The sequence below is a fragment of the Aythya ferina genome (genome assembly GCF_964211825.1).
Source record: "Aythya ferina genome assembly, chromosome: 10".
Classification (NCBI taxonomy): domain Eukaryota; kingdom Metazoa; phylum Chordata; class Aves; order Anseriformes; family Anatidae; genus Aythya; species Aythya ferina.
In genome coordinates, this window is record NC_140306.1 from 19,526,856 (window position 1) to 19,554,255 (window position 27,400).

The window sequence follows — 27,400 nt, forward strand, 5'->3', positions numbered from 1 at the left end:
TTTCATCAAAGCAGATTTTTATATTCTTGGGGAAGCATAAAGGAAAGGAAGATGGGACAGGCAGAATTTTCTAGAACACAATTTTGTCATGACCGTGATATGACAGAGAACTTGATGATGGCCAGGGACGATGCAAAAAGCAGAAAGGTATCAGCCACATACCCATCTGTCACTCTTTCTCCACTCTGTCAGAGCAAAGATACAATGCTACCTTGTTTATTGTGCCACATCCTTCCATATTTTCCTTTAGCTCTTTTCCAAGGAAAGCGTAATAGAAAAGGTTGTGCGAGGTCACTGAGTCTTGCCAAAAAAACCTTTGGGCTGATGGGTGCATGGACAGGAGCTGGTGACAAATGATTCCTTCCCCCAGGAAGGGCCCTATGTGGGCCATCACCATCTCTGTCCCAGGCCATTCCTCCTCGCACAGGCAGGGCTTTCTGACGCTGAGAGAAATGTCAGAGGGCAGCACAGGTACAGAGGCCTGCTCCTGGGGAATTACTTCACGCTCAAGAGAAAACACATCCCGCGGCTGCTGCTTGGAAGAATCAGGCCCAAGTGCCTGGCTGGTACGGCGAAGGCAGGCCACTGTCTCCTTGGCAACCAGGAAAGGCACCCGGAAGAAAAGCAGCACAAACTGATCCTCCGCTGTGACGGGAGATCAGAAATTGATGCTTAGGGATCAAAAGGAGAAATCACACAGCCTCCTAACAGGGCACCTTGCCTCACTGCCTGATACAGCTGATCCTTAGGGAGCAGGGCACTTGTGGAGCTTCAAATGGACGTCCAGTCCTCCTAGACCACGCGAGGTCATGGGGTACTCGGCTCTCTGGAACATGCAAGGCCAAGCACTGGAGATCCCAAAGGGAAATCAACTTGTTCCAGGCACTCGGGATGCATTAATGTGTGGCTTTACTGGAACATAAGGGCAGTACGACTCGGGACAGCTTCTTGCCAAACCAATCTTTTATAGCAGTCACTTTTATGGGAAGAAAATGTGCAATTTGCTCCTTGCTTGGTTTTAATCCCATTTAATAGCTATAGGAAACCTCTAGCCAGGCTTAACCAGGAGGCAAATTGCTAGGAAACACTCCACAGAGCAGTGTATGGAAGTAAGATCTGAGCTCTTTTAGGATGCCTGTCTGACTTATTTACTGTAAAAACATACTAGTGAAGCAAAAACACAAAGCTATGCAAAAGCATGGCTTTTGCAGCTGACATAGTACAGTGTCAGTATTTTTGAAATACAGTATTTGCTTTAATACATCCGTCAGCAGAAGGCCACAACACTGAGTTATAGATGCTCTAAAGAACATTACACTCATTTTTTTTTTTAACTTCCTGTGTTGAGAAATAAATCCGTAATATCACAGAATACCTCTTAATTGCTTTACTTCTACAGAAAAAGTAGGCCACTCCTTTAAATTAACGTGCCTAATGTTAACTGTACTCTGGAGTCTGTCAGGTGCTGCTCTGAGCAATGTAAGACCAGTGGTGGATCACCCCCAGCACAGAGCTCCCCGCAGGAGCCTAGATAGGATCTGGAGTCACCCTAACACAGGTGCTCAACAGATAGGAAAATTTGTCTGGGTCTGTTTGCTAACCAAGGAGTCTCAGTGCTGGAGGAGCTGCAGAAACAGAGGGAATATACTCCATACACTAGCCTGACTTCATCAGCAGCCACCGCAGTCAGATTCATTCATGGTATCTCATTGTGGGGGAGTGAAAATTGCCTAGAAAAAATCCAGCACACACTGTGAGAAGATACATGAACCCACTCCAACTGCTTTGAGAATTCAAGCACCTACAGAAGAAAGAGGATTCATTCCACTGGCTAATAAAGATGCAAGTTCTTTTTCTTTGGAACATTTAAAGCACAAATAACTTTGCAAAAGGGTCGTCCTTGTGCTCTGGGGGCTGGTGGAGGAGAGAGAGGCTGTGTGTTTCCCTCTGACCCCTGCAATCTGCCCTCAGGCACCACCATTTGGGAGGCAGTGGCTCTTAGAGCATAAATTCCTTGGTGCTCAATGTTACCAATCCAGTAACATTCTCACAAGACAGATTTGGACTTGGCACACAGCAGGCATAACTTGGATTCCTTTGCTGAATGTCAGGGGTGTCTCACCCTCTCCCTTTCTCTCCCAGGGGAATGGGCTGTAGATGGACTCCTGCAGATTCTGTGGTTTTCTTGATTCTGTTAATTTGGGGATAAAAGTGATATTTTTGCTTCTTGCTAGGCAAAGAAAATATTCAGATAACTTTCACAGTGATGACTGCAGTGAACACAACCAAAGCTTAAGCCATATGTTTTCATTCGGCTTACAGAGCTTATTTTTTCACGCTGTCCTCTCTCCTTATCAGCTTCCACATCTTATGTACTTTATTTATAGATATCTGCCTTTCCTCATACTTCAGGAGCTTCGGCCTTAACCAGGCTTCTGCACTGCTATCTGTCACTTAACTTCATTGGTCATATATTTCACCTATCTATCATCACACTTCTCTTCCCAGTGATCCACAAAGACAATCCCAAGATGACTGCTACTAAACACATTTATTTTTGCCTTGAAGCTAAAGATTAATCAGAGAGGTTTGTAATCTAAACATTTTACCCATGGCTATGTGCTGCATTAGACTTCCACTTCGCCTGTCCAATTAAGAGGCCCCAGCGACTTTTCTTGTTACCATTTAAAATGCTCTGATATATGGTGTTAATTAATTTGGGTAAAACAAATTTAAAAGATGATACTTCTCAATCAAAAATCTTTGCAACAAGGCACTTACAGTTTAGTGCCGATTATCCAGCAGCTTGGCCAGAAAGTCAAGAGCTGTGGCAGAAATACCTGGAACCAGTTATTTGCAACCATCTCCATGAACTCCAGGTAAACACAAAAACACTGTTGGAGAACAATGCTTGCATTTATTTTATGCTTTTCCTTTGTGGGATGAAAACAGTAAGAAATGGTGGGCAGATTTATATTGCTGAGATATGGGATTTGTCTCAGGCAGTTAATTAGTTACACCTCACCATGGCCACGTTTTTGAAACCTAATCGACTCTGACTCTTTGCAGTCCAATGGTACAGGATATTTTGCATCACAATGTTCACGGAATCCAACAGAAGGAAAAGGTCTTTCTTCTCCTAAAACAAAAACCTGCCATTTTTACCCTGGACTCAAGTGCTTTGATATTAAGATGACAGGCATCTTATCTAGATTCTATTTCCCCATGCAATTTTCACCCAGCAAGAAGCCTTTAGGCTTTCTATTAGATCAGACAACAATACGATTAGAAATACAGAAGGATATAAACCATGCCATTTCTGATTACAAATTTCCCATTACAAGCTTAGAGGCCGTCTTTCAGCACTGCTTCCCATACTCTTTACAAAGCCAATCTAAAGCATGCCTTTTTCATCTTGTGCTATGTCATGCCCAGTAGTCGCTTTCTCCATAGCACACAATACAACAATAGTATTAAGCACTGGAGGACCCTGTTTTAATTCCAACCTGTGATTTTACATGGTTAATCCTGTCAGCTACCATACTATCTTTACCAGGATACAAAGCAAGCAAGTGTGCAAAAGTAACCTTCAAACATATATTTAACAAGGTGCACTATGCAAGTGCACGTGTGAGAAAATCAGAGTCTAAAAATGATGGAGATAGCTCATGGTATATGGTCAGTTTCTGCCTTTGGCTGAAGCCCACATTTTCTCCAGTATTTGGTTCCTCTGTACTTGCTTTTCAAATGTTAACTATGCATGTTATAGCTTCTATCCTTTGCCACATGCAAAACAATCAATGAAAAATAGCCCTGCGCATCTTATCAAAGCTACTATAATGCAACAGCTAGGAAAAAAAAAAATCACTCTCTAGTATAAGCTCAAGTTCATTCTCTGCTTCCTTAAGTATGCAAGTATCTGCTCTATTACATCCAGACAGGCTTAAAGGACATTCTTCATAAACCTTAGCTTCATAAATTCACAATTGTCTGCTATCATACATACTATTTATTCTCTGCTTTAAATCCACCACCTGGAATTTGGCTGTGTATACAACACTACCCATTACATGTCTTCTTCCAAATTCTGGTAACATTTGGCTCTTCTAAAATAAACTATTCAAAATAGGACAGAACTTGAAGCTCCAGCAGCCAGCCCACAGGAGCTGGGCGAGGTGTCTCTGGCACTTTGCAGTCTTTCAGTACCACGGAGTCCCTGTTGCTGTTCCTGACGGACTATTTCATCCTCAGCAGCCCGTGGGCTGCTTCAGCCCTACACAGCTTACAGCCTTAATGCTATCGTGAGCCTGTGAGAGACAGGCCAAAGGGCTCTGCCACTTTTCCTTCCTACTGTGCCCTGTAATTGATACTGCTCTGCCATAATACAAAAATCACACTGAAAGTCCAAGTGTATCTTTTGAGCTCAGTGTTGCTGACCAGGCACATAAACTTAGCTCCTTGATCCTGTTTTTTGCAGAGATTCTTGTTCTGACTTAGGTTCACACCTTAACTCTCCATTTCTTATTACTTGCACTCTGTGTTGCTCTAAAAAAAAAAACTGTGAACTTGAAGGAAAAAAAAAATCAGCAACACACATTCATAATTTCTCTCCCCCCCCCCTTTTTTTTTTTTTTTTTTTAACAATTTGACATGATCGTGTTAGATTTTTGTTGGAACAGCTCTTTAATGCTGCCTCTGCTCTCTGCAGATTCATGAGACAAGGGTAAAACACCCAGCAACTTCAGTGGGAAGAGGGCTGAGGGCTACCATCGCAACAAGGCTACTGTTCTTGGTAAGCTTCATGAACGTACTGCACTGTAGCAGTTTGAGAAACCATTCTGCTCATTTCAGCATTCTACATTTTCATTAATAGTCAGTGTGGTTATTCCTTCCCCATGGGGCTGTAAAACCGTAAATAGTAAAAAGAATGAGAATAGGCAGTCAGTCAAATGACAGAATATTAAAAAGGTCATAAGTAGTACACAAAGCCAAAATAATTGAATGGACAGATTAGAGTGGAATTCCAATAATAGCTTCCCAACTACAAGATAATATCAACATGAAAAAAAAATAATAGCACAGAATGTTTAATCACTGGATTTGGAAATTAGAACAGTTTTAAATACAGTGTTTTTCCAACACCCCAAATTCTTTTCCTGATACAGGCTAAATTCCATGACCATTATCATCCTTTTGCTGGAGGGCTTAATGACATTTCATTACCTGAGAATGAAGCCAAGTTAGGAAAAGCCTCAGCAGGATGCAGTTGGTCCTCACCTGGACCCTCCGTGTCCATTCCCTGCAAAAGATGCTTTCCCTTAAAGGCTAACATCCAAGCTCTGAGAAACGTGGTAAATAACACATATCCCCCACATGTATGGAAATATGTGTAGGGCAAATCTCCACAGTGGTACAGAGCCAGTACATACAGAACCAGTGTATACCAGGACATACTCATCTTGGGTGGAACCCCAGGGATAGAGGAAGAAGGAGGTAGATGAATGATGGTAGATCAATGGCTTGTGACACCCTGGGACAGGCAAGCCCAGCTGCTGAGTCACTGATTATTTCAAGTGGTGTGCATAGCATTTTCTGTCCTGAGCACAAGAATGGCTGACTTTAAGGCAGTCTTGTTAATTTCTTCATTACCCTCCTGAAAACGATGCCAGGTCTTCAAAGACTTCAGCATCTGTGCTACTTCCATAACCGTAAGTGTTGTTGTACTTCCAGATTTTCATCTAAAACAATATGTAATCTTTTAGGGCTTCTGTCAGAATATGACTAGATAGGAAGAAATCTGTGTTGCTACTGGAGACCAAAGTGAGCGTCGTGTTTTCCGGCAGTACCACCTGACAGCACGCTGCAAACACAGTCTTTAGCTATAGCAGTCGACATCCCCTGAAAATCACCTTTTTTACTAGGCAAATCTTATTTGTATTAGACAGGGAAAATAAGCAGTGTGTAGCTCTCTCAATGAAATGCCCTAGCCGCAGGTTTTCGAGGTTCAGGAAACTGCTAGCATGTCCCTGGAAATTAATGGGAGGCTGGTGTATTTCTGCACATGCTGAAAAGGTTAATCTTTGATTTTCATTGCATTGATATGTAATAACAGTAAACGGGGTGATGATTTCTACAGAGCAAACAAGCAGCCCTGTGACAAAACGGAGCTGAAGGTGGCTCAGCACTCAGCCACACCGAGCCCGCGATTCACTCCAGCTTCCACCCAAGCCACTGGTCCTGCTCTCTCCTGCGGGGGAAATACCCTCTTGGACAACCAGTTCAGGAAATTTAGAACATACAGCCTAAACTGCCAGCAGTGTTATCTTCCAAAGGGCAAAAGTTAAAGCCTGGCATCGTGTCGAATGGTGGAAACCACCGTGGGAAGCAGCGGTGGGGCTGCACGAGGACGCTTGGTTTTCAGCTGGCCTTCCCTCCTTCCTGACAGGGCCTTCAGAAGTCATTACTGCCTGACATTTGCAGCGGGCAGAATAATTCATGTTTCTGCTATTCCTCTGTGCAAATGGCTTTTCAATAACTTACTTGCACTTTAAAAATGATCTGCTTCATTTTCAAATAGTATTTTAACACCTTTTTTTTTTTTTTTTTTTTTTTTTACATGCTGCTGTAAACAAGGGCATGGTGCAACAAAACCATAGTCCATATTATAAGCTGGAAACGTAGCTAAAACATAAGGCTTTCTGACCACACATCAGTGGATCAGGGGGCCCAGCAGTTAATTTTTGGCAGCTTTGGACAACTGAACATGGAGATCTTTAGTGCATTTTTTACAAGTTTGAACAAACTCGAAAAATAAAATACTTCGTACAACTTTTCCCTTATGTTGTTACATAGATTAATTCAATTTACATCAAGTTATTTTCCAGATAATATTTGCTAAAAAATTTAATGAAAACCAGTTATAAAAATATAGGGGGGGTTGTCCTTTTTTTTTTTTTTTTTTTTTTTTTTTTAAATTTTAAAGCAAAATCCGCATTCTTCCCTTTTGCATACTCTCCAGCTACTGCTGGATTTTTGTGATTTCACTTCGTGAGGCAGAATTGCTTTATAGAAGGCAGTAAAATAATACCTCAGCAGGGAATTCTTCAAGCTCTTTGTTTAAGCATTTATATTTTCTAAAACGTTATTCTAGTTCTAGCAATGAAGTCCAACTTCAATAAGTAATTGAAACACTATCTGTGCTCAGTAAATGGACATCCCTGATCTGCACCACAGGGGAACAAAAACACACCTCTGTTCTCTGCGCTGAAACCCTGGCAGTTCAAGTCACCTCTTCCTGCTGATTTCCCATTTTTTCCAGTGGGATTAGCCATTCTGTGCCAAATCCTGCTATCGGGTACAGATCCATTTGGATTAATTACTAAATAGGATCACTGGAAAAATAAATGATTCCGGTGTTATCTATTTAAATATACCTGGTTGCCCTGAAGATGATTTGTACCAAGGAAATAAATGTCTTAATGCAATAGACATCAGGAACTCTCTCACAGCAAGAAAATCACCTGTGCTTGAACATGCATTTTCCCAATGTGCCAAACATGTTTTTTTTTTTTTGCTAAACAACACTGAGAATGAATGAGCACTCTTCCTCCCTCCCCTTGGCTCTCTCACACAGGCACCAGTAGCCTGAAACAAGCTGGCTGAGCTCGCGGAGCCACGTGCTCACCACTTGCCAGCCCACGGCGGCGTGCTGTACGCCACTTTCCTGGAAGAGCCTCTTCCTGGGGTACTCTTTGAAGCCTGCTGCTGGTGCAAAGCCAACCTGAAAACATTCCTGGAAGTTTGCTTTTGTACAAAGAATTCCCACAGCTGCAGGCCTTGCTCTTGCTCTACACGGTCAGAGGACATTACAGAGAGCCAGGAGCCACCGGTGGGACTCAGGAGGAAGCTCTGGTCCCTGTGAAGAGAAGGATGAAACCTTTGTGCTGCAAGATGCCCAAGGATGTCATCAGCAACCTCAGTGGAGCCATGCTGCTGCTGGGAGTGAGGGGCTGGGGGGCTTTCCAGGACCCCCAGCTGTGCAGGCGCAGCTGAGGTTATGGCTCTCACTCCCTCATATTCCTGTTTTGCTTGACGGGGGAGAGGGCACAAGCTTGTAGGAGGAATGTCACGGACAAACAACTGATGCTTTGCAGCACTTCTATTGTTGTCATAAAACAAAAGCCCCAGCAGGTTCTGACCTGCGATGAGAGATGTGGACAGTTAAAGCAGATCCTTCCCAAACACCACAGTGCTGAATGGGGGGACTCCTAGAGCTGGAACAGCAACAAAGGGAAATGAGATGCTGGGAATGCCATGAGAGGGACCCTGCCAGCACAAGCAAAATGTTATTGCAGCATCTCTCCAACACAGGAGGGGAGGAGATCATGGAAGAAGTAATCCTCCAGTGCAAGGCAAATGTTCAAAAAGAACTCGCTCTGCTTTAAACAACAACCTCATTTGCATAGGTGTTCACATGTTATCAAGCTTTGTTTTATCAAGGAGCAACAAAACACAAGCTTGGCAGAGCTGCCTGTTCAGGGAAAAGCTGGGTAACAGACACTGCTCTCACAGCATGGGGGGCAAAACAGCCAAGGCAAGGATCTCTTGCAAGTATACAGCTGTATTCAGGGCCTCTTACAGACACCTGAAATAGTCCCGTTTGCTTTTCTTTTGTAATAATAGTTTCTTCACTCCCAAGCTGGAGCGGAAGAGTATTTTCTCACTCAAATAATGTCCCTCTAGCAAAATGAATTATAAATAGACATAGGGCAAGCGTTGCTGAAGTGTAGAGGGCTTAAGTCTGTCTACCACGTTTGGTTTCATAATCAGGAACATGCTGCCTTCCAAGATCTAGCCCTCCTCACTTCCATTCTTCTGACTCAAAACTAGGCCTGTGTTAGATCCTTTCATAACCACCATATGGTGCCGAGAAAACCTTTCAGATATTTGCAGTTCCCCAGGGCCTGCTCCAGATTTAAGAAATAAATTCCTGAGGATGACAATCATTCACGCCAGCGCAAACAATTTTTAGAGGACTTTTTCCCTTTTTTCTAGTGCTCAATGCATTTACCCAGAGAATAAGCAGAGTCCCAAGACAAGTGGCTCCTCGCTGAAACATTGCCCAATACATCAGATTTTATGCCTTTTGATTTAAAATGCTTGCTCTTGCGATAAAAGTACATAGAGGTGCAAGATTTCTCGTTATTTATCTAAGCATATTTATTACATTCCCTCTTACTCATATTCTCCGTGCCTATCATTTTTCTGACTCATCTCTTCAATACTTTTCTCAGTGACTTTCATTTCTAAAATCCTTTTGCCAACAGAACTGAATGTTGTGCTTCAGGTGAGGGTGTGATGTTGATTTCAAACATCACATGCTTACATTTGCAGTGTTATTTATCTAGATCAGTATCCATGCACTAACACTTTATGAGATGGCTACCACCACCTTCTGATCAGCTTCTCTAACTTTCATCCTAGCAATGTCTATAGGTACTTCAAGTTTCTTTTCCACTGTGGCTTATTTTTAACAACTCTAAATCATATCAGCAAGATGCCTAGGTTGTTTAGCACTATCTAAAATACTTGGGTTTTCAGTCTTTCTAAATCTGCAGGTAGGATCCTTATATTTTAAATTAAATTTCTTCTTAAAAACTCTTAAATGTGAGACATTCAACTTTTATTGCCTTGCCCTCAGTGTTTTAGTGGCTTCTGTAATTTCTTCTATTCCAGACAATGATCATTAGCAACAATTCTTAAGAGATTTTATAAATTTGGAAACTACTATTGTTGCTAAAATGAATGTTCCCATTCTTCTGAAGGCATTTTAAGACAGATGGAGATGGGTGGATTGATTTGAAGAAATTAACAACTGAAAGTTCCTACAAAAAAAAAGGTCAAAGATATACTTTGATATTCAAGAAGTGAATTCTCTCCTTCTCATTCATTTTGAGAAGTTCTGCATTCTGTCAGATTTTGACCCCCAAGAGAAGCAGAAATAATTAACAACAACTGCACAAGCCACCTTCTTTAAAACGCTTAAATGCCAAGGACATGCTCCAGATAGTGCAGGCTCTTTGTTTTGGGGAGACTTCTGCAAGCTATCATGCCTGGAATTTGAGCAGAGCTTTTCTATGTATATACTACTTAGCTGTTACTAATTACAACATAAATAAACATCAATGAGCTTGCAGTTTCATTAGGAAAATTGGTTAAAACAAATACAGCAGCCTAAAGTTAATCTCTACATGGATGTAATCCAACCTCCCAAAGCCAATGGACTGCTGTGATGAGAATTAATTGAGCACTCTCAGAAGCATGTGCTTACTGGAGGAAAATTGGAAGCAGGCATCGTTTGTAACAAACTAGTCTCTGGAAGTCTTATTACACACATTTCAGATGCTAGCTCTGGGAGAGGCTTAGCAGTTTATCTCCTCTAGCCTAGTTGACTGCCGTGACTCCAAATCACACAGCCAGTTTCAGATGCAGGGCCCGATTGATTCCTGCATAAGGCTGCCACCCAGCAAATAGCCTACAGGAACTGACTTCTGGTTGCAGACCCGCCTGGGACCCGAGTCTGTAAGCAATGCCCCACCATGAATGGCCCTAATGAGTAAATAAGGTGCAGCAGGCACACATCCCTTCACATATTGCACAGGGTATCAGTGCTAAGCGGTCTCTGGGGCAGAGAGAAGGACAGACACCACCTCACACTCGCCCTGAAACAGACCCTCCTAGGCTGGGCCCAGCATTCCCTCCTGCCCACGTCCTACGATCCAGGCTACCAGCCTAAACTCTGCAAAGGCACTTACTTTTTTAGTTAGAGGTGTTTTTTTTTCTTCACTTGTTCTACCTGGGTGGTTCAAACATCTTTTCTGGCGGAAATATATTGCACAGAGCAAGCTTTCAGCAGCATAGGAGAGGCATTTTCCTTGCTAAAGCACATAATATTTCAAGGCATCCAAGACCCTAATATCTATAATAAAAACGAGCATGATAACAAATACTGTCATCTCTCTGCACTTCTGAAATCATTTGCAAAGCTGCCTATCATGAAACAACCAAATGAGAATGTTATACAGACTTCTGTCACTCATGCAGTGGGTTTATTCTTCACTGATCTATACTTATTACACTAGAGCATAGGATGTGGCCTGTTTAAAGCATGCATTGATTTTAGATCATTGGTTGGCTGGCTGGCTGCTCTTCACTATCATGTAAAATAACCATGAGCCAACAGCTAAAGAAAGATACTGCAGGGTCTTGCAACCTGTTTGCCAAGTATTGTCATTTCATAGGGAAACATGGTTCCAGCTGCTTCTTCTGGAAGTGAAATCAATGAACATAATGGCAGAAAAGAACAGCTTCAGATCCAGTAAAATAAGGAAATCCAGCAGGGAAACACATGTGGAGCAATAAAACCTTTGGTCGAGCTTTACACTGGGACACTATTTCCACTGACAAAAAGGATGTACCTTAGCTAATAGACAGTCTGAGTGCTAGCACAGACAGCTGTTGTTTTCTTCTAGAGCTGGAGAACAATTCACACTGTTCAAAAAACACATTAGGATGTAAATAATATAAATTAAGTATATACAGCACCAGTTTTTAACACCGTTCTGCTTTCAGCCACTTTCCACTTCGTTGTATATTTTCATTGTGGCTTATAATGGTGTGCAGCTTTATTCATAACTCATATTAACATCCTTCACACCTTTTTGCTGCAGTTAGAAAGAGATTCTTCCTTTATTTCACATTGCAACCCAATGGCAAGACTTAATAGATAAGATCATCAGAGAGCAATCTCCATCGTATATTACAGCTGAGTTGTGAGGTAAGTTTTGTTTGCAGGAATTTGTCACCTAGGCTTCCTCTGCCTGGATACTCCCTTCAACATTTTCTGAATTCAATTTATAAAATAGCTGAATAACATATGTGCCAGTTCGATGAGGTTGCTGTATGTGTGAAATGACATCAGTACTTTACCTGGTCCATTGCCTTTTCTGGGAGCTGCACTACTCATACACAGTTTCAGACAGACCTGAAAAATGTTATTCAAAACCATGATAGGATAAAAATATCTTCATACAAACATAGAGGAAGAAAAGTCTAATGGCACTGACTGCCCAGTTCTGTTACTTTTGGGCTGGAAACTTTAAGACCTCTTTCATCACAATAACAATCAATCATATCAAGCCAAGTAGCCAAATAACTGCTGATAAATTGAATTTTAAGAATGCTCTCTTATTTATTAAGATTCTATTAGTATACACAAGACAGCAAAGCTGCTTTGATTTAAAAATATGCAAGGATTTTTGGTTACATTCAGAAAAGAGAGACATTCTGCCTATTTTCATTTCATTATTTTACCCTGAACACATTTTTAGCAACAATGGGATACCCCATTAAGGATATGAAGGGCTGTCAGCAGTTTTCACTGAATGCTGTGACATTTCCAGAGTACTCCAAATGATTCAAGAAATCAAAGAAAGTAATCACTTCTGGATAACACAGCTTTGTGCAACTAACTACAAATTGCTTAAAGAAAAACCCTTTGGGTTTTGCCTTGAAAGGGAAGGAAGATCTCATGCATTTAGGCTAAGTGGCAGGGGAACCCCTCTGTCCTAGCTGTCCTGCTCAGGTGTGCTACAGAGCAAAGGTTACAGACTGGCCATCTGCACTAGAAGATAACAGAAGAAGAAACAGATAAAAAGCCATATTTACTCTAAGTTAACACACTATGAGCCTGGCAATGCCTGATTCTGCTCTAGATATTCTTTGGTTAGACTGCTATACCCTGACCAGCAATTCCTGTTTTTAGAGACTGGACTCTCCTTTCATGCTAAATCTCTGACCCTCAGGAGGCCACACAGAGAGCACAAGTGAAGCTTCATGGCTGAGCATTCCTTTGTGTTAGTATCAGTTATATCACTTTGCTGCTGACAGATTCTTGCTTCCCATACAAAAAGAGAAAGAAAATGAAGAGGGATTTGATAGCTATGCTTGTTTGGACTGTGATTAACAACGCAAAAAAGAAAAGAGAAAGCATTTGCGTCATAACTTCTGATGCATCACAGCTCAGCAGGGTTTGTCCGTGTCAGACAGAACGTATTCAAGCAAGGCACTACAGTAACAGCACAACATCAGCCACTTCAGATGTTGTAATTCCCAAACAAAATGAGGCCCCATCCAACTTTAGGTCAATATGTTATTTTAAGAATCTAAAAGGTTCTAAATTGAATTAGAACAAATTTTAATAAAAGTTTCTTCTTGGTTTTTTTTTTTTTTTTTTTTTTTTAAAGCAAATACATTCCATTTTTGTGAACTCAAAAGACTATGGAGTCATGCAACAGATTTGAAGAACTGCACCAGGTTTTACTAGAAACCTGAATTCAGATTGATTTTCTTGATCTGGACCAACTCTTTCAAGGTTTGTAAACCACAGATTCAAAAGAAATTGAAACGGATGCCAGAGCATCCACCTGGAACCTAGCTAGATCGCTCTGTGCTCCCTTTGTGTTTTCTGCAAGCCAAGGCCTCCTGACTGACCTGTTCAACTGGTGTCCATGACTAAGCTTTGAAACAGGGATTTGGGGGCCTCAAGAGTATACTTCCATGAGAACAGCACATGCTCTTCATTTTCCTCCACACTCCCATAGGAACTGTGCAGTCCTTGCCCGTTCTGCAGTGTTCCTCCAGGTTCTGAGCCAGTCTCAAGTTCTGTGTTTTCTGAGACAAAAATGGATAAAGTGACTTTTGGAGGCAAACCTTGAGGTCTAGTTGAAGACATGTTGCTTAGCTACCCAGACATTCACATCTGTATTGCCTGTCAAGTAAAAAACAAACAAACAAACAAACTATATTGGAGTGGTAGGGAAAAAAAACACTTTAAGGGAGGTCATCTCTCCAGCCCGGTGCTCTGAGGCAGGCTCCTCAAGGCATATCATGCTCCTGCCAAGTTACATGTTGTTCCAGCCTGTTCTTAAAAGACCTCCAGTGGTGGATAATCCACGTTTCACAATGCAGGCCAATGGCCAGGGCCTTAGCAGAGGATGATTCCCTCACACTAACAATGGTTCTTTCTATTATGTTTTGGCAAATGCAGAAAGGAATTTGTTCTATCTCGTAGATCAGGCTAATTCCCTCGCTTGGTTGGTTTCTGTCAGCTGAGCTTTGAAGATACCAAATAATTTCAGTCCTAGGAGAGCATTATGAGCCGTTCTCCGATGAACACATCATCAAGGACAACACTGTAATGGGTTTTTAAATTGTTTCCCTTAGTCATAGGCTTAAAATAAAAATTAAAAAGAGGCGGAAGAAATAGTACAAGCATTAGACAAATGTAATAGGAATGCTTAGACACTGTGAAAACCAAGGGAGAACATAATTACAGACCATGTTTCACAGAGTGTGAGTCACTGGAGAAGAAAAAAATGTTTTAAACTTGCATACGTTCAGCTGATAATAACTGTAAGGAAAAAAAAAAAAAAAAAAAAAAAAAAAAAACAAGCCCAAACAGTCTGGGGCTGGCCTCCTCAAACACCTCCAACTTCTAAATGCAGAAATACAAATACAAGACCACATCCCCAAGCAGTGCAGCACAGCGTGCCACCTCGCACCGGCTGTGGGCCTGCTGCCACGCCTGCATGGTGCACGGAGCGCTGAGGGCACGGAGCAGCAGAGCAAGCAGTGCGAGGAAGGTGAGTGCACCGGGCACAAGGCTCGCACAGGAGTGGGGCACTTCACGCTTGGAGCTGGGCCTGTGGACAGCCTCACAGCCCAGCCATGTCTGGTGGGTGTTCATCTTCAGCAGCAGTCACCTTCTGGTGCTTCCCACCGAGCAAGAGGCCATTTTTAAGCACAGTACATTTGTCTGTGCCTAGACAAGATCACTGTAAGCTCTGTATGTCATAATACCTCACATTTTCAACAACAGAAGTGGTTTTAACCTCAGATATCAGTTAGGTTTTGTGAAGATTGCAAGGAGTATTCTTTCAGACATGCAAGAAATAGTACACACACAGAACAGTGGCATAGGCTAGATTTTTTTTGCCCAGCTCCTACCAATGGGAAAGAATTAACAAAAAAATGATATTATGTGTTAGAAGGTGGAAGTAAGGTCAGAAAGCTTGAGGCTAAAGTAAATAGATGTCTGAGAAAACTGCCTGCATCGACACTTTTGCACAAGTAATTTATATGCTGCTAGCTATTGAGCGAAACCCCAGTGCAGCACTCCTGCCTTGTGCCGCACGTTGCTGCGTCACAGCTCAAAGCCACAGGCAAGAGGAAACACGACAAGCCTACATACACTTCGTGTGACAAGGAGCAAGAGGTTGTTCTTCTGAAAGACACTGCTCATAACAAAAAGGAAAACATTTTGCCTTACAACTACTCGGTGCAGCAGTGACTTTGAATACTGTACATTGCAAAGCAGTTAAAAGATTTGGAATGTTCATGTGCACCCAGTTTGTTCAAGTCTTACACAGGATTTTCTGCAAGGCAGTACCACTGACATCATGTTGAATGGCAGAAACTCGTCTTTCCTCGTTTGCTTTTGCCTCTCTGGATACATTGGCCACCATTTTTTCTCTCCTTTCCTTACAAACTGCACAATAGATGAACACATTGCGTCAGTGTGTTACTCCAGCCCTCCAGGTTGGCCTGATACCCGCGTTTCACTCCATGCTAACTCAGTTGCTGCCAGATTGCTTCCTTCTCTCTGCTGATGGCTTCTGCTGGGGTTATATTGATGTGTAATGCTGGCTGATGCAATCTGTTGCAAACTTGCATCACGGCCTGAAAGCTATCCTACAAGCCTTGCAGCGGGGCTCCGTGGTACCAATGGCTGTGGGCAACTCCTGTCTAAGTTACGGTGAAGATCAGAGGCCACAAATGTACATCTGTGTATAAATTCAGGTGTTGGAACGGCCTCAGCTCTAAGTGAAGGCAGTTACCTGAGGCACCACACTACAAAGGGGCGCAGTGTTCCCTTCCAGGGGTTTGCCTGCACCTAAGGCTAGCCTGGTGCATGAAGGAAATGGATGTGAAGGGAAAGCAGTCGCAGAGGAAGAGCTGTGGGAAGAGCAGACTGAGATGCTAATCTAGTCTTCAGACACCCTCAAGGAAGGTTTGTAAAGCAGGAAAAGCAGCAGCAGCCCCAGCATTCCCAGTCCCCAGGCCATTGAGAGGCACAGACTCGCTCCCAAGCCCCTTTGTCAGAAGCTTCCCTGAGGCCCAGCTTTGCCTAGCAGCTGAGATCAGTTTTGAGCCAGACCTACACAAACAGATGACTAAATGACCACATTTCTTCAAATAACTTCATTTTGTTGCAGAATAATCTATTCTCTCCCTAGCTGCATGCCAGAACTGGCTGAGACATCACAGAGGTAAGTGATATAAATGCTGAAGCCATCCTTATGGAATTGCCTAGAGATATCTGACTCATGCTATTATGTGCAGTTAATTTTGTCTTCAGTTACTTTTTTCTTTTCACATAAAGAAGTTTCTACATTGATTTCCTAATTACTGCTGTTAATTATCTATGTAAATGAAATACCTTTCATTCTGCCTATTTATATTGGATATGAGGATGTACTATGGCAAGTAATGGACCAGCCACTACCAAGGAAATAAGACACTGCTCGGTGTCTGTAGCGCACGCAACATGTGCCAGCACATCATCCACATTTCAGATCTATAAAAAGGAGACAAATTTCAACAAAGAATATCAAAGTTTTATCCTCTTCTTGCTATACAACTTTTGTACAACTCTCACACACACACACACACACACACCCCTAAAAATCTTAAAAAATATATTCTTTCTTAAATTTCTAATGTTGGGATTTTTATTTATCTATTTTTCAAAAATATTTCTTTTGGCCTGAGGGCTAAAATCCCTAGTTTGAAATTCTAGCTCCAGTAAGGTCAGCTAGTAAGGTCAGCTAGCTAATGCTAGTCAGCATTAGGATTTCATCATGTGTCTCTCTCACTGAGAAAAGTGAAATGAAAAAATCTGGTGACATCCAGTCACTTAACAGGGCTGTATTGCAGGTAGATTTACACCCACATACACATACATGTTGTCTGTATATGCATGCATGTACAGGGTACAAACATAGGTTCATTTACTGATTAACTCCCTCAACAGTTAAGAGGTTCCAGCCACGAGCAATAACTGAGAAAATGTGGTCAAATTGCTCAAATTAAATCACTTAGGGTTCTACCTTTCAAGATTTCTTATTATTACACATCACTATTTAAGCACTGCAAAAGTCTGATGACATTTCTAGAAAGAAAGACATGGTTGTGGTGGTAAAACAACCTCACAATGCAAAAACCTGTACACTTCACCGTGTCCCTCAAGTACCATTATTTTGTGCATATAATGGTTTTATAATGTAATTATAACTCCATGATGTTACTGTTATTACATTTTAATAACATGTTTAACTCTGTAAGATGATGAACATATTCACTGTGAAAAAACATGGCACAGTAATCATATTGAAAGCAATCATCTTCATAAAATCCAAAGAAACAGCAGATTTTCTGTATGTTAATTGCAGTGGGGAAAAATATAATGCCAGGCAATAGTTAAAACACCAGAGTCAGGCAAGGCAAATTATAGATCTCTTTCAAAATTAATATCAAACATCAGCTCTACAAACAAAATATGTAAATGTCTCTACTGAAATTCAACTGCTTTCTTAAAATTGAATCTACAGGCTCCTCTTTGGAGCATTATTACAGCAGTCCTTTGTGCTTTTGCCTAGCAACAAGCCTGCTGGTGCTGGATACTCTCAGGAGTGGCACTCTGATTACCAAGCCATACCACATCTTTACGTTTTATTGTTTGTTTTTTGTGTGTGTGTGTGTGTGTTTGGTTTTGTTGGGTTGGGGGGGCAGCCCTATTGCAGGATTTCTCCATGCTTGCTCTGTGTGAAATTATGAGCAAGGCAGGTAGGCTATGGAGCTCTGCACAGCTGACATTAAGTGAAAGATGTTAAGATGGATTTTTCACTTGCAGTGTCACACTGTAACTGTATTGGAGCCTTGCAGAAGAAAGACGTTGTATGGAGGAGTCAATGATCTTAAACGGGCCGTGTTTGCTCTACTGGGCCTCATACTTTGAGCTTGAGAAGCCTGTACGTAATTAATGTAACCTGTAACTTACCATAGCTTTAGGAAAGATAAACTGTGAGTGGATCAAGAGGTGTAAAGCATTGATCCTGACTAAGAGACCATTGCAGGTTCAGGAATTAATGATGTACATGGTTTAACCTGAGTGGGTGCAGGCAGTACTGTGCCGCACAAACCCCTTGGATTCGGGATAAACTCAGCCCTACTCTTTGTAGCAGAGCAGCCTGCCAGCTGCTGCCACGTGCTGCTGCTAATTACACACTTGTCTGGCCTCGTCCTCACCTGAAAGTGCTACAAGAAGTTCTCCTGAGAACATCCTGTAGGAATAGAGCTGTTTTATTGTACAGAAATCATATACTGGCTAGAATGCCCAAGAGATCTTCTCTCCACAGGCAGGGGCTGCACTGCTCTGCACTGTGTGCTGGGGGAAAATCCACCTGGGCTGTCCAGTGCTGCACAAACGCAGGGTGCCTGGCATCTCAGAGGACCTAAGATTTATTAGCTCCCTATACTCCTCTTCTTATTCTGCCTTATGAAAGCAGTTAGCTTATTCAGCTATTTGTTGTCAGGCCTTTCTTACTGAGATCCAGAAAGAGCCCTATGCCGTCTCTCACCTCACCGCCTGCCACACAGAACAGTGGCAGTGCAGGGAGTCAGCTCCTGCCGATTATGTTCAGCCCTTTCACTTGGGTTCATTCAGCTGCTATGCAGATTAACCACATAAAACCTGCACTGAAAGCCAGGTTTTAATTTTCTGTCATTGTACAGCAGTATTCATAATTCCATAATCTAATATACGGTGTGACTGTTTACTGGCAAAAGCTGTCTTTCAGATGATGACCAATGCACCTTCTGGCTTTAATTTATTTATAGAACTGAACAAAAGCTTTAGATCCAACCCTTGCTCTCATATTGCCAAAGGCTATCATTAAATTTTAATTGACAACCTGAATCTATCCCCAAGAGATATGTCCTCATCTCTTCCAAGGACTTGCACGGTCTTGTCCCCTGGACCTTGCCTGTACTCACCCAGAGATGAGAAGCGCTCACATGAGCACTAGGATTTTTGCCAAGCTCAATTCAAACCCCAATTCTAGAACGATGAAGAATACACCTAACCTCTGCCTGAATCAAAGGTGAAATCGTTTTTATATGATGGAATAGGATACCTGAGGTGGATGGTGTTCATTCCCCAAGGGTAGGGTTCCCAGGAACCCACCGAGCCCTTGCACTGATGCTTCATACAGCTCCAGTCTGAACCCTGTGAATCAATCCCTCACTGGTCATGAAGCTTGTCCTCCAGCAGCCAGATTTTGGAAAGCTCTGCAAGGGGAGGACTTTACCCTTCCAGCCCAAGTGTCAGCAGAAAGAGCCCCACCACTAGAACTGGCTGTCACTTGTACTGCTGGGGCTGGAACCTATGGGGCATCCCCCACCAAAGGGGGGAAGGAGCCTGCAGAGGAGGGCACACGCCAGGCCTTTGGCCCTGCTGGTGTTTGCTCAGCTCCATTGCCACAAACTCCACCACTTCCACAGCCATCCTTGTGACCCTCAGGACGTTGCTGAGGACTGTGCATTTCCACCTCCAAGCACTAGCTCCACACACCAATACTAAACACATTGTCAGACAAAACCCACAAACAGTTAACAGAAGTGGCCATTATGATCTTAGAATGCACTCTGGCGACTAACTGGGTAAATATATCCATGTCAGCGCGGATCCAGCCACAGACTGCAAGTGCTGCTTCAGAACCGAAGACAGAGTATTAATTTTTCACCCACCACTCACAGTATGTGTGTCTTCCACAGTGCGTTCCTATTTCAGGATATACTTGGGTAATTAAAATTTAATTTGTACAAACGCTAGCATAGGAAATTATGACAACACAGTTGTTTACATGATAAATGCTGTAAATAAATAAGGAAGATTGCAGAGAGTTATAATGTAACTTCAGGTTGTGTTTATGCACTTCCATTTTTCATCTGAATATTAAAATAAGCTTATATTAAAAACTGCGGAGAGAATACGATACACATGCTGGTTGCAGCATTTGAACTTTTCCCACAGTAAGCATCTTTACAACCTATGTCAATACAATGAATCTTTTTTTCACAGGACTGTTGATTAAAAAAAAAAGTCATCAGTGGTGCTGCTATGAAACAGGCTATGTGATAAAGTTATAAAATCATTACTCTGGAATTCAGATGAGCCAAAAATAACCAAGCCCTCATGCAGGGCTATGCCATAGTCACTGTATGGCACGCAAGCACAGATTTGCTGCTTTAATCTGCAGCTCTCTCACCTTAACACAGAAGGTACTTTGCAAGGAATACAGAATTCTACCCTCCATGGTGAGCTACCACATGTGCTCAAAAAGCGGTGACGGAAACATTTGCACAGAGCCTACAGAAAGGAATTGTTCACTCTACACATATAAAGAAACTGTTGAATATGCTCCAGAGGATTAAAGAGTTGTTAAAACACTGGGGACAGAAAAGAGATCACAGGAAGACAGAGCAGAAAAGCAGTGAGTGGCAAGGAGGAAGATGCAAATATCAAGACACATATTTTACTTAAGTACTATCAGCCTTAAAAAAAAATATCAGTACAGACTTTTTTTTTCAGGCTGTGAAGGTGGATGGGATGTATGACATAGGCAGTATATTTTTCTTCTGGAAATAGCCTGGTTCTCCTTCCTGCTAGTGTATTTTTATTTCTGCAATGGACTACTAGCTAAGAAGAGAAACCCAGACTACATAAACTAAAACAGCAGCACCCAGAAAACCTGAAGAAGGAGCCTAAGAACCTAAAGTCTATTAAGAGGTCTGGCAAAAGAGATAAAACAGGCAAATTATGCAGCAGGTAACAAATGTCTTTTTTAACGCAATCAAACATCATTTTATAACCTTTACCGCTGACTTGGTTCATGTTGAATGCATTCAGCAAAAGCTCACTGCAGGATTTTGTTCAAGTTCAGCAAGGTTTGAATCAGCTCATGAAAATGCAGGTGCTCTTCCCCATATCATAAAAGATGCACAGTACATAGGCAATATAAGCAAGATGCTCACCCATATATCTACTGCTTGGAAGTCATGTTGGAAGCAGCTCCATCCCCATGAGTTATTTCACTTTAAAAATCAGAAGTCTCTTTAAAGATGCATCGGAATGATCGCTCCGCTTCCATGGGATTGCATTAGCAGGTCCAAGAAGATTGTCTGGCAGCCAGAACACACAGCCATTTTCTATATTACAGTATTACCTAACTAACATATAAGTATTGGGTGGGAGAGACAATTTGTCTCTCTCCTTGGTAAGCCTCAGTATAAATACCGGTGGGATAAGACACAGTCATGTGCCTGGCTGCTTCTTAAGTCACTGGCACCATAAAGCTGTATAGCAAAGTGGGAAGCAGCGTTAGCAGAGTTAAGCATGTCTGCACTTACTCAGAACTTTTTCCATAGCCTGGCTGTTGGACTTTTCACTAATGGCTAGTTGCTTTCCACAGCAACTTTATTCTGAATTTTATTTCAACAGAATGGCTCTAGATACCATGAAACTTCTAAAACAAAGACCATCTCTTAACCTGAACATATATACAGATAGAAGACTTTTTTAATCTTACTCTCCTTTTTTGAATTCAGTTGCTGTCTCTGCAGCTGCACAACGAGAAAACCTGTTCTAAAGCCTACAATTGTGTGCTATATTCATACTTTGAGAGACTAACCCAAAGCGTCCTTAAATGCACTGTCTACAGCCCCAATTTACCTTTAATAAGAAGCTTTTTGAACCCTTTGAATAATTTTTGAAGGAAGGTTTCAACATACTCTTGATTTCTGGCTCTTAACTCACACTGAAAACTCAGAGTGGCCTTCTTGTTTCGGTGCAGACACCAGCAAGGGCAGGAGTATCAGGGTATCAGATAGCCCCCGCATACAGACAGTGCATTGTGCTTGTTATCCACAGCCCACCTAATGCGATGGCACAGCTGGTGCTGCAGCAGGACAAGCCTTGCACACCCTGCTGCAATCCTGCTCCTGGGGCAGCTCTGCTGGCAGCAAGGCAGCAGCTTCCCCCACAACCTCACCAAAACTGCCCGTACCGTGGACCTCAGTGTTGAGGCGGTATTGCTTGTAGAAACAGTTTTATGGCTTCCTTTGTTTCCAGCTACTTAGCCAGGGTTTAACTCACAACACAATCCTGCTGCTTCCTCTAACTACTCGAGAGCTTTAGGAGGCATCTTTGTTCAAAGCTTTGTGGAAAGTGAGTTAAACAAACAAACCACCTTTATCAGCCATTCCCAAACCCTTTCGAAGAATCAAAACAGGCCAAGGAACTGCAACACACTCTGGGTTAAGTTGTGTTATTTGGGCTCTGTTGGGTTATATTTTTGCAAGCCTTGTGTAACTATCCTTAATTATAAATTCAATTAATTTCCTGAATGGAAAGTCATAATATCTACAGTGAGATACTCCACTTAAAAATAAAGGAAGTTATTTCTTGGGTTTATTACTACAGCAAGGTAATGTAAACATCCATTTTCTATCCCGAACAGCATCAGGACAAGCTTACTCAGACCACTGACCAAAGACGCCCTTTCATAAACCTGTCATAAGCAGAAATAAGGAAAGAAAGATTTAAAACAAACAAACAAACCAAAACAAACAAAAAAAACAAACACAGAGATAAACATTGTGGAATGGATAGTCAGGTAAAACAAAAGGCAAGATTTGTATATAATTACTGGATTAAATTTCATGTAACAAAATAGAGCATTTTCAATAATGACAATAAAAACCTCAGGGCTGGTTTCCAATAACTCATCAGATGTACTAGTGGCAATTTCTATTCTGCATCACTTTCCTTATGAGATGGATAAATGTCATTGGGCAGCAGTGTGCAGAGTGTTTGAAGGACTAGAATTGTGAATTCAGCTCCAGGCTTGCCCTAAGGTTACCAGAGAATGACCAGTTCCTGGAAGGCCACTCATACAGCACACTGCTCCCACCTCTCAGTGCGAACGGACATACAGAGCTCGGTTTGCTAACAACCCTGTTGTTCTTCCACCTCTTCAGAAGCTAACTCATACACATCTCTCTTACATTTTACCCAATTATATAGTCCCTTTTAAGCCTCCACCACCAAAACAAATAAATGTACCTCAAATTGAGGTAAATTTGAATCCTTGGTTTCCATACAATAACTTGAGCTGCTTGGTTTGGAAAATAGCACCTATTTTAAGCACTCGTATTTTGTCCTCATGGTAGGTTTGCTAGGTTTTAGCATAAGGTATTTTTTAGGCAGGTAGCTGACAGATCAGCAGCAATTAAATACTTCAGAGCAGTTCTTTTTTCTTTTTCTTTTTTTCTTTTTTTTTTTTTTTTGCATTCTTATTTATCCTGATAGCAGCTGTTTAAGAAGCTGTATATTCAGAGTAATAGATGTTTCACTTCCATATAGCCAGCACCACTGCAGAAGCATTTGCTGAACAACCTTACAATGTTACTTACTAAGAAAGTGATTAACCCTAATTGCTGACAACTGTTTAAATATTTAGACAATACTACAAACCGGGGCTGTAGAACACTGAGGCTAGTACACGGTATAGGCAGACAAAGTGCAGAACAGAGCTTTCCTACTCACCATCCTAATTCATTGTTACAAACCACAGGTATGAAACAATGCAATGTTTTTAAGCTAGGCTGAAATTGTAGGTTTTATTTTCCTAAAAATTGAAGGTGGTTATTTTTGCCTTCATCCAGAAACCTCTACTTGGTCAAACATTTCTCTTTAACCATTTCCAATTGCTGTTCTGTTCATTGAGTCTCTAGCAGCCATACCTTTGAAAAGGTTCTGAGATCACCCCACGTGTTGGTGCAAGCATCCATTATTTTACACACTACCATTAGAGTTTCTCTTCTGAAATAAAAACCAAGTCTCTAGAAGTGCAGCACGAAGCAATATCCGAGCCACGGTTGCCCTGGCCCCAGCATTAGGATGTTTCCTGTCTCAGTCATCGATTACCTCTTGTTTGTGTATCAATCCTGCAGAAAAGGAGTGCCAGAGAGAAAGATAAATTCATATCTCACCCCTTCTGCCTGCTTAGGAAGCCAGAAAAAATGATTTGGTGGTACTCAAGAAGGAAATCCGCAGAAGGGACTAATGACTTCCCCTTTTATTGTAACCCTTTTACAATCCATCACACTGACTGGTAGATTTAGGGCTTCACAGATAAACCTCCTGGCAACCAGCTGCACCGCAGACAGGATTCACATCCAGTCCTACAACAGAGATGGTTCTAGCCCAAAGGATTAAATTCTGCCTGCATCCATGCCCTTACAGCAGCTCTCCTTGCACCACAGAGATTGGCACAGGACTGTAAATGAGGACACCTGGATTCTGGTCCCAGTGTGGATGTAGCCTGTGCTTAGAGTCAGGTGAAGGTCCCCTAGGAACCAGATGCAATTCACTCTCTTACATACTGAACCACTGCATTCTGAACCACCTGATCCAAAAGCAAATCTGGGGAGTCTGTGCTTGGTACCCAGCTCTTCTATAAAATGACAACCTAAGTAGCCAGCACGCTAGGCTTCGTTTTGGGACCCACTTCCATCAGCATGCCCAACTTGCACAAGTTTTGAACTAGCACATTTCCTCCTTCCACTCTCAGATAGAGTAAGAATTCACTCCATTTTATTTAAGATCCATAACCTAGGCACCAAAGCGACTCTTTTCTTTCACAGAGATGACTGAAATGCTTCATTCTAAAATCAAGAAGCAATGGTGTTCCTCTCCCATGTTGTAGCAGTGCAGTTGTTAGCATACCTAGCTGCGTTCAAACCTGTGCCCCACAGACTGTAACGACAGGTTTCACACTGTGCTAGTCGTGTGCTCAGCACCTCTCACGGTAAAGTCATACTACCACTCCCAGAATAATTTGCTGGATCATAGAAAATGGGATTTGGGTTGGGTTTCCCTATGCTTGCCAAAGCACCTGGTGAACAGCTCCATGCTGGGCTGAGACCTTGTTTCTCCCGGTTCTGAGAATAACTCCAAATTTAGCTCTAGAACTGCCCCCTTACCTCCTCTAAGGACCACATTTTGAAGTGAAGTGGCACCATACAAGGACCCCAGTCTTGCCAGTGCAAGCTGCACATGCAGCAGGATGCATGGTGAACATGGATCCAGCCCCTGAGCCCTCAGGGAGATGAATTTACCAGCCCTTAGATTTCAGTCAGGCTTCTGCATCAAGCTGCACAGCACGAGCAGTTCTTGACTTTAGGTAGAAGCACAACTAGTGATTTTAATCTCCAGCTGATGGCCTTTAAAATTCACAGGTTTGCATCTAAAAATGTTTTGCTGTACTTAAAACATTATTGATCAGTTCTTGTTCACTCCCTCCACGCACCAGTATTTCAGTTTGCAACACTGGACTGATACGTAGCTTCTTCATGGGAGTAATGCAAGCGTTAAAATGAGATGCTCACAGTGCAACTGAGCAGATGGCAGAAACTGACACACACACACACACACAAAAGCAAAGTTTTCAAGAGTCCCAGGTGACTCAGGCTTTAAAATTAGAATATGCATCTTAATAGGGCAGCTACCCTAAAGACACATTCCCTATACGCCTCACAAAGCTTACAGGAAAAGCAAATATGATCAAATTATGACAAATTCCTTGTAAACTCAAATAAGTTTTTATATCCGTGGGCTATGTAACTGACATTATGATATTCTTGATAGTTTTTTTCTTCATTTTATGACCTGTTAATGACTTATGGTTTAATTCCCTGATTATTATATTCTAAATCATGGAAGATTATTCACATCTTGTGCAAGCATCAAGATTTAAGATGAATATAAAAGTCAGCCAGCAAATAAAACAAGAAAAGCCAACAGCGGGAAATAATTGCAAACACAAACACCAAATGAAGTGAAAACAGAGCTAGTAAACTGGCTATATTAGAAATTTTTTGATCTATTGCATCAAATACTCAGTCAGTAGAAGAAACAAAAAGCCAGATGGCGCTGCTTTCTTTAAGCAACAGGTCGCTGCAAAGCAAACAGCTTATATGTACATATATTATTGGAAATAGGAACCAAAAGAAAATAAATGTTTGCAATGTATTTCTGATAGGCTGCCAGCAAAACACCAACATAAATCAGTTTGTACAGACAGCCAATAACACTCAGTGTAACTGCAGAGGGGATTGAGTGATTGAAGATCACCAGCGGAGGGAGAGCATCTGCAGGTTCTGCAGAAGACAATCAGCACTTCCAGGTCCAAGTAGATTAAAAAAATTCCTTATGTATCATATTTTATAGCTGCAGTCCAGTCTAGGCTATAGGCTGATTGTTTGTGACTTACCAAAGCTGTTGAGTACCTTCATTGCCAGTTTTAAAAGCAATGCCAAGGACTTAGACAAAACAAACAGCTTTTCTTATATATGTGCTTCAGTTCAACCACAAGCTACTGAGCAAACCAAGCGGTGCTGAGTGAAAGTCGAGCAAAATGACCTCTGTAGTTATTTCTTGCCTTGAAATGTACATTTGAGACAGGATTTCCTACTGCTACTTTAAGCTGTGTCTCAGTAATAAAAGCACAAGAGCAGTGCAGATATCTTATTAAGTGATACAGACCGAAAGATTTCTCAGCTTCCTCCAACCAAAAAAATAAATAAATCATTATTATACTGTCAATTTCCAGCTTACCAAAAAACTTCTCTCTATGAACCTGGCAAAAAGACAACGTGAAAGGGATGTAAATTAATATTTGTAAATTTATATGTTGAAATATCGTCATTACAAAGAAACTATGAAGAAGTACTGAATGTTGATGAGCAGGTGCCAGCAGTGTGCTGTGGCAGCAAAGAAGGCCAGCAACATCCTGGCCTGTATTAACAAGAGCATAGGCAGAGATAGTGGGAAGTGACTATCCCCCTGGGCACTCAGCACTCATTAGCACGTCTTTAACAACTTGCACCCAGGTTTGGGCTCACAGTTCAGGACAGATAACAGTAAACCTGAGTGAGTCCAACACAGTGCCACCAGGACGGTCAGCAAAAAGACAGAGCCAGGCACTTCACTGTGGTGTGCCATGGGAGGACAAGAAACAATAAACAATAGTGGAAACAAGAAAGATTCAGACTAGACAGCAGCAATAACTGTCTCACCATGAGAGCAGACAAGCAATGGGACAGGTTGCCCAGAGGGTCTCCAACTGCAGAGGTTTTTAAAACCAGGCTGGGTAAGGCC

General features: G+C 41.9%; 1 long non-coding RNA gene across 1 annotated transcript; it reads right to left on the bottom strand.

Moving 5' to 3' along the window:
- On the bottom strand, positions 1 to 27,366 carry LOC311441882. Its single transcript, XR_014696318.1, has 3 exons — positions 27,319 to 27,366; positions 1,662 to 1,730; positions 1 to 645 (listed from the first exon to the last, which is right to left on the bottom strand). It is a non-coding gene; the product is annotated as an uncharacterized lncRNA (long non-coding RNA).
- Positions 27,367 to 27,400: the final 34 nt, after the last annotated feature.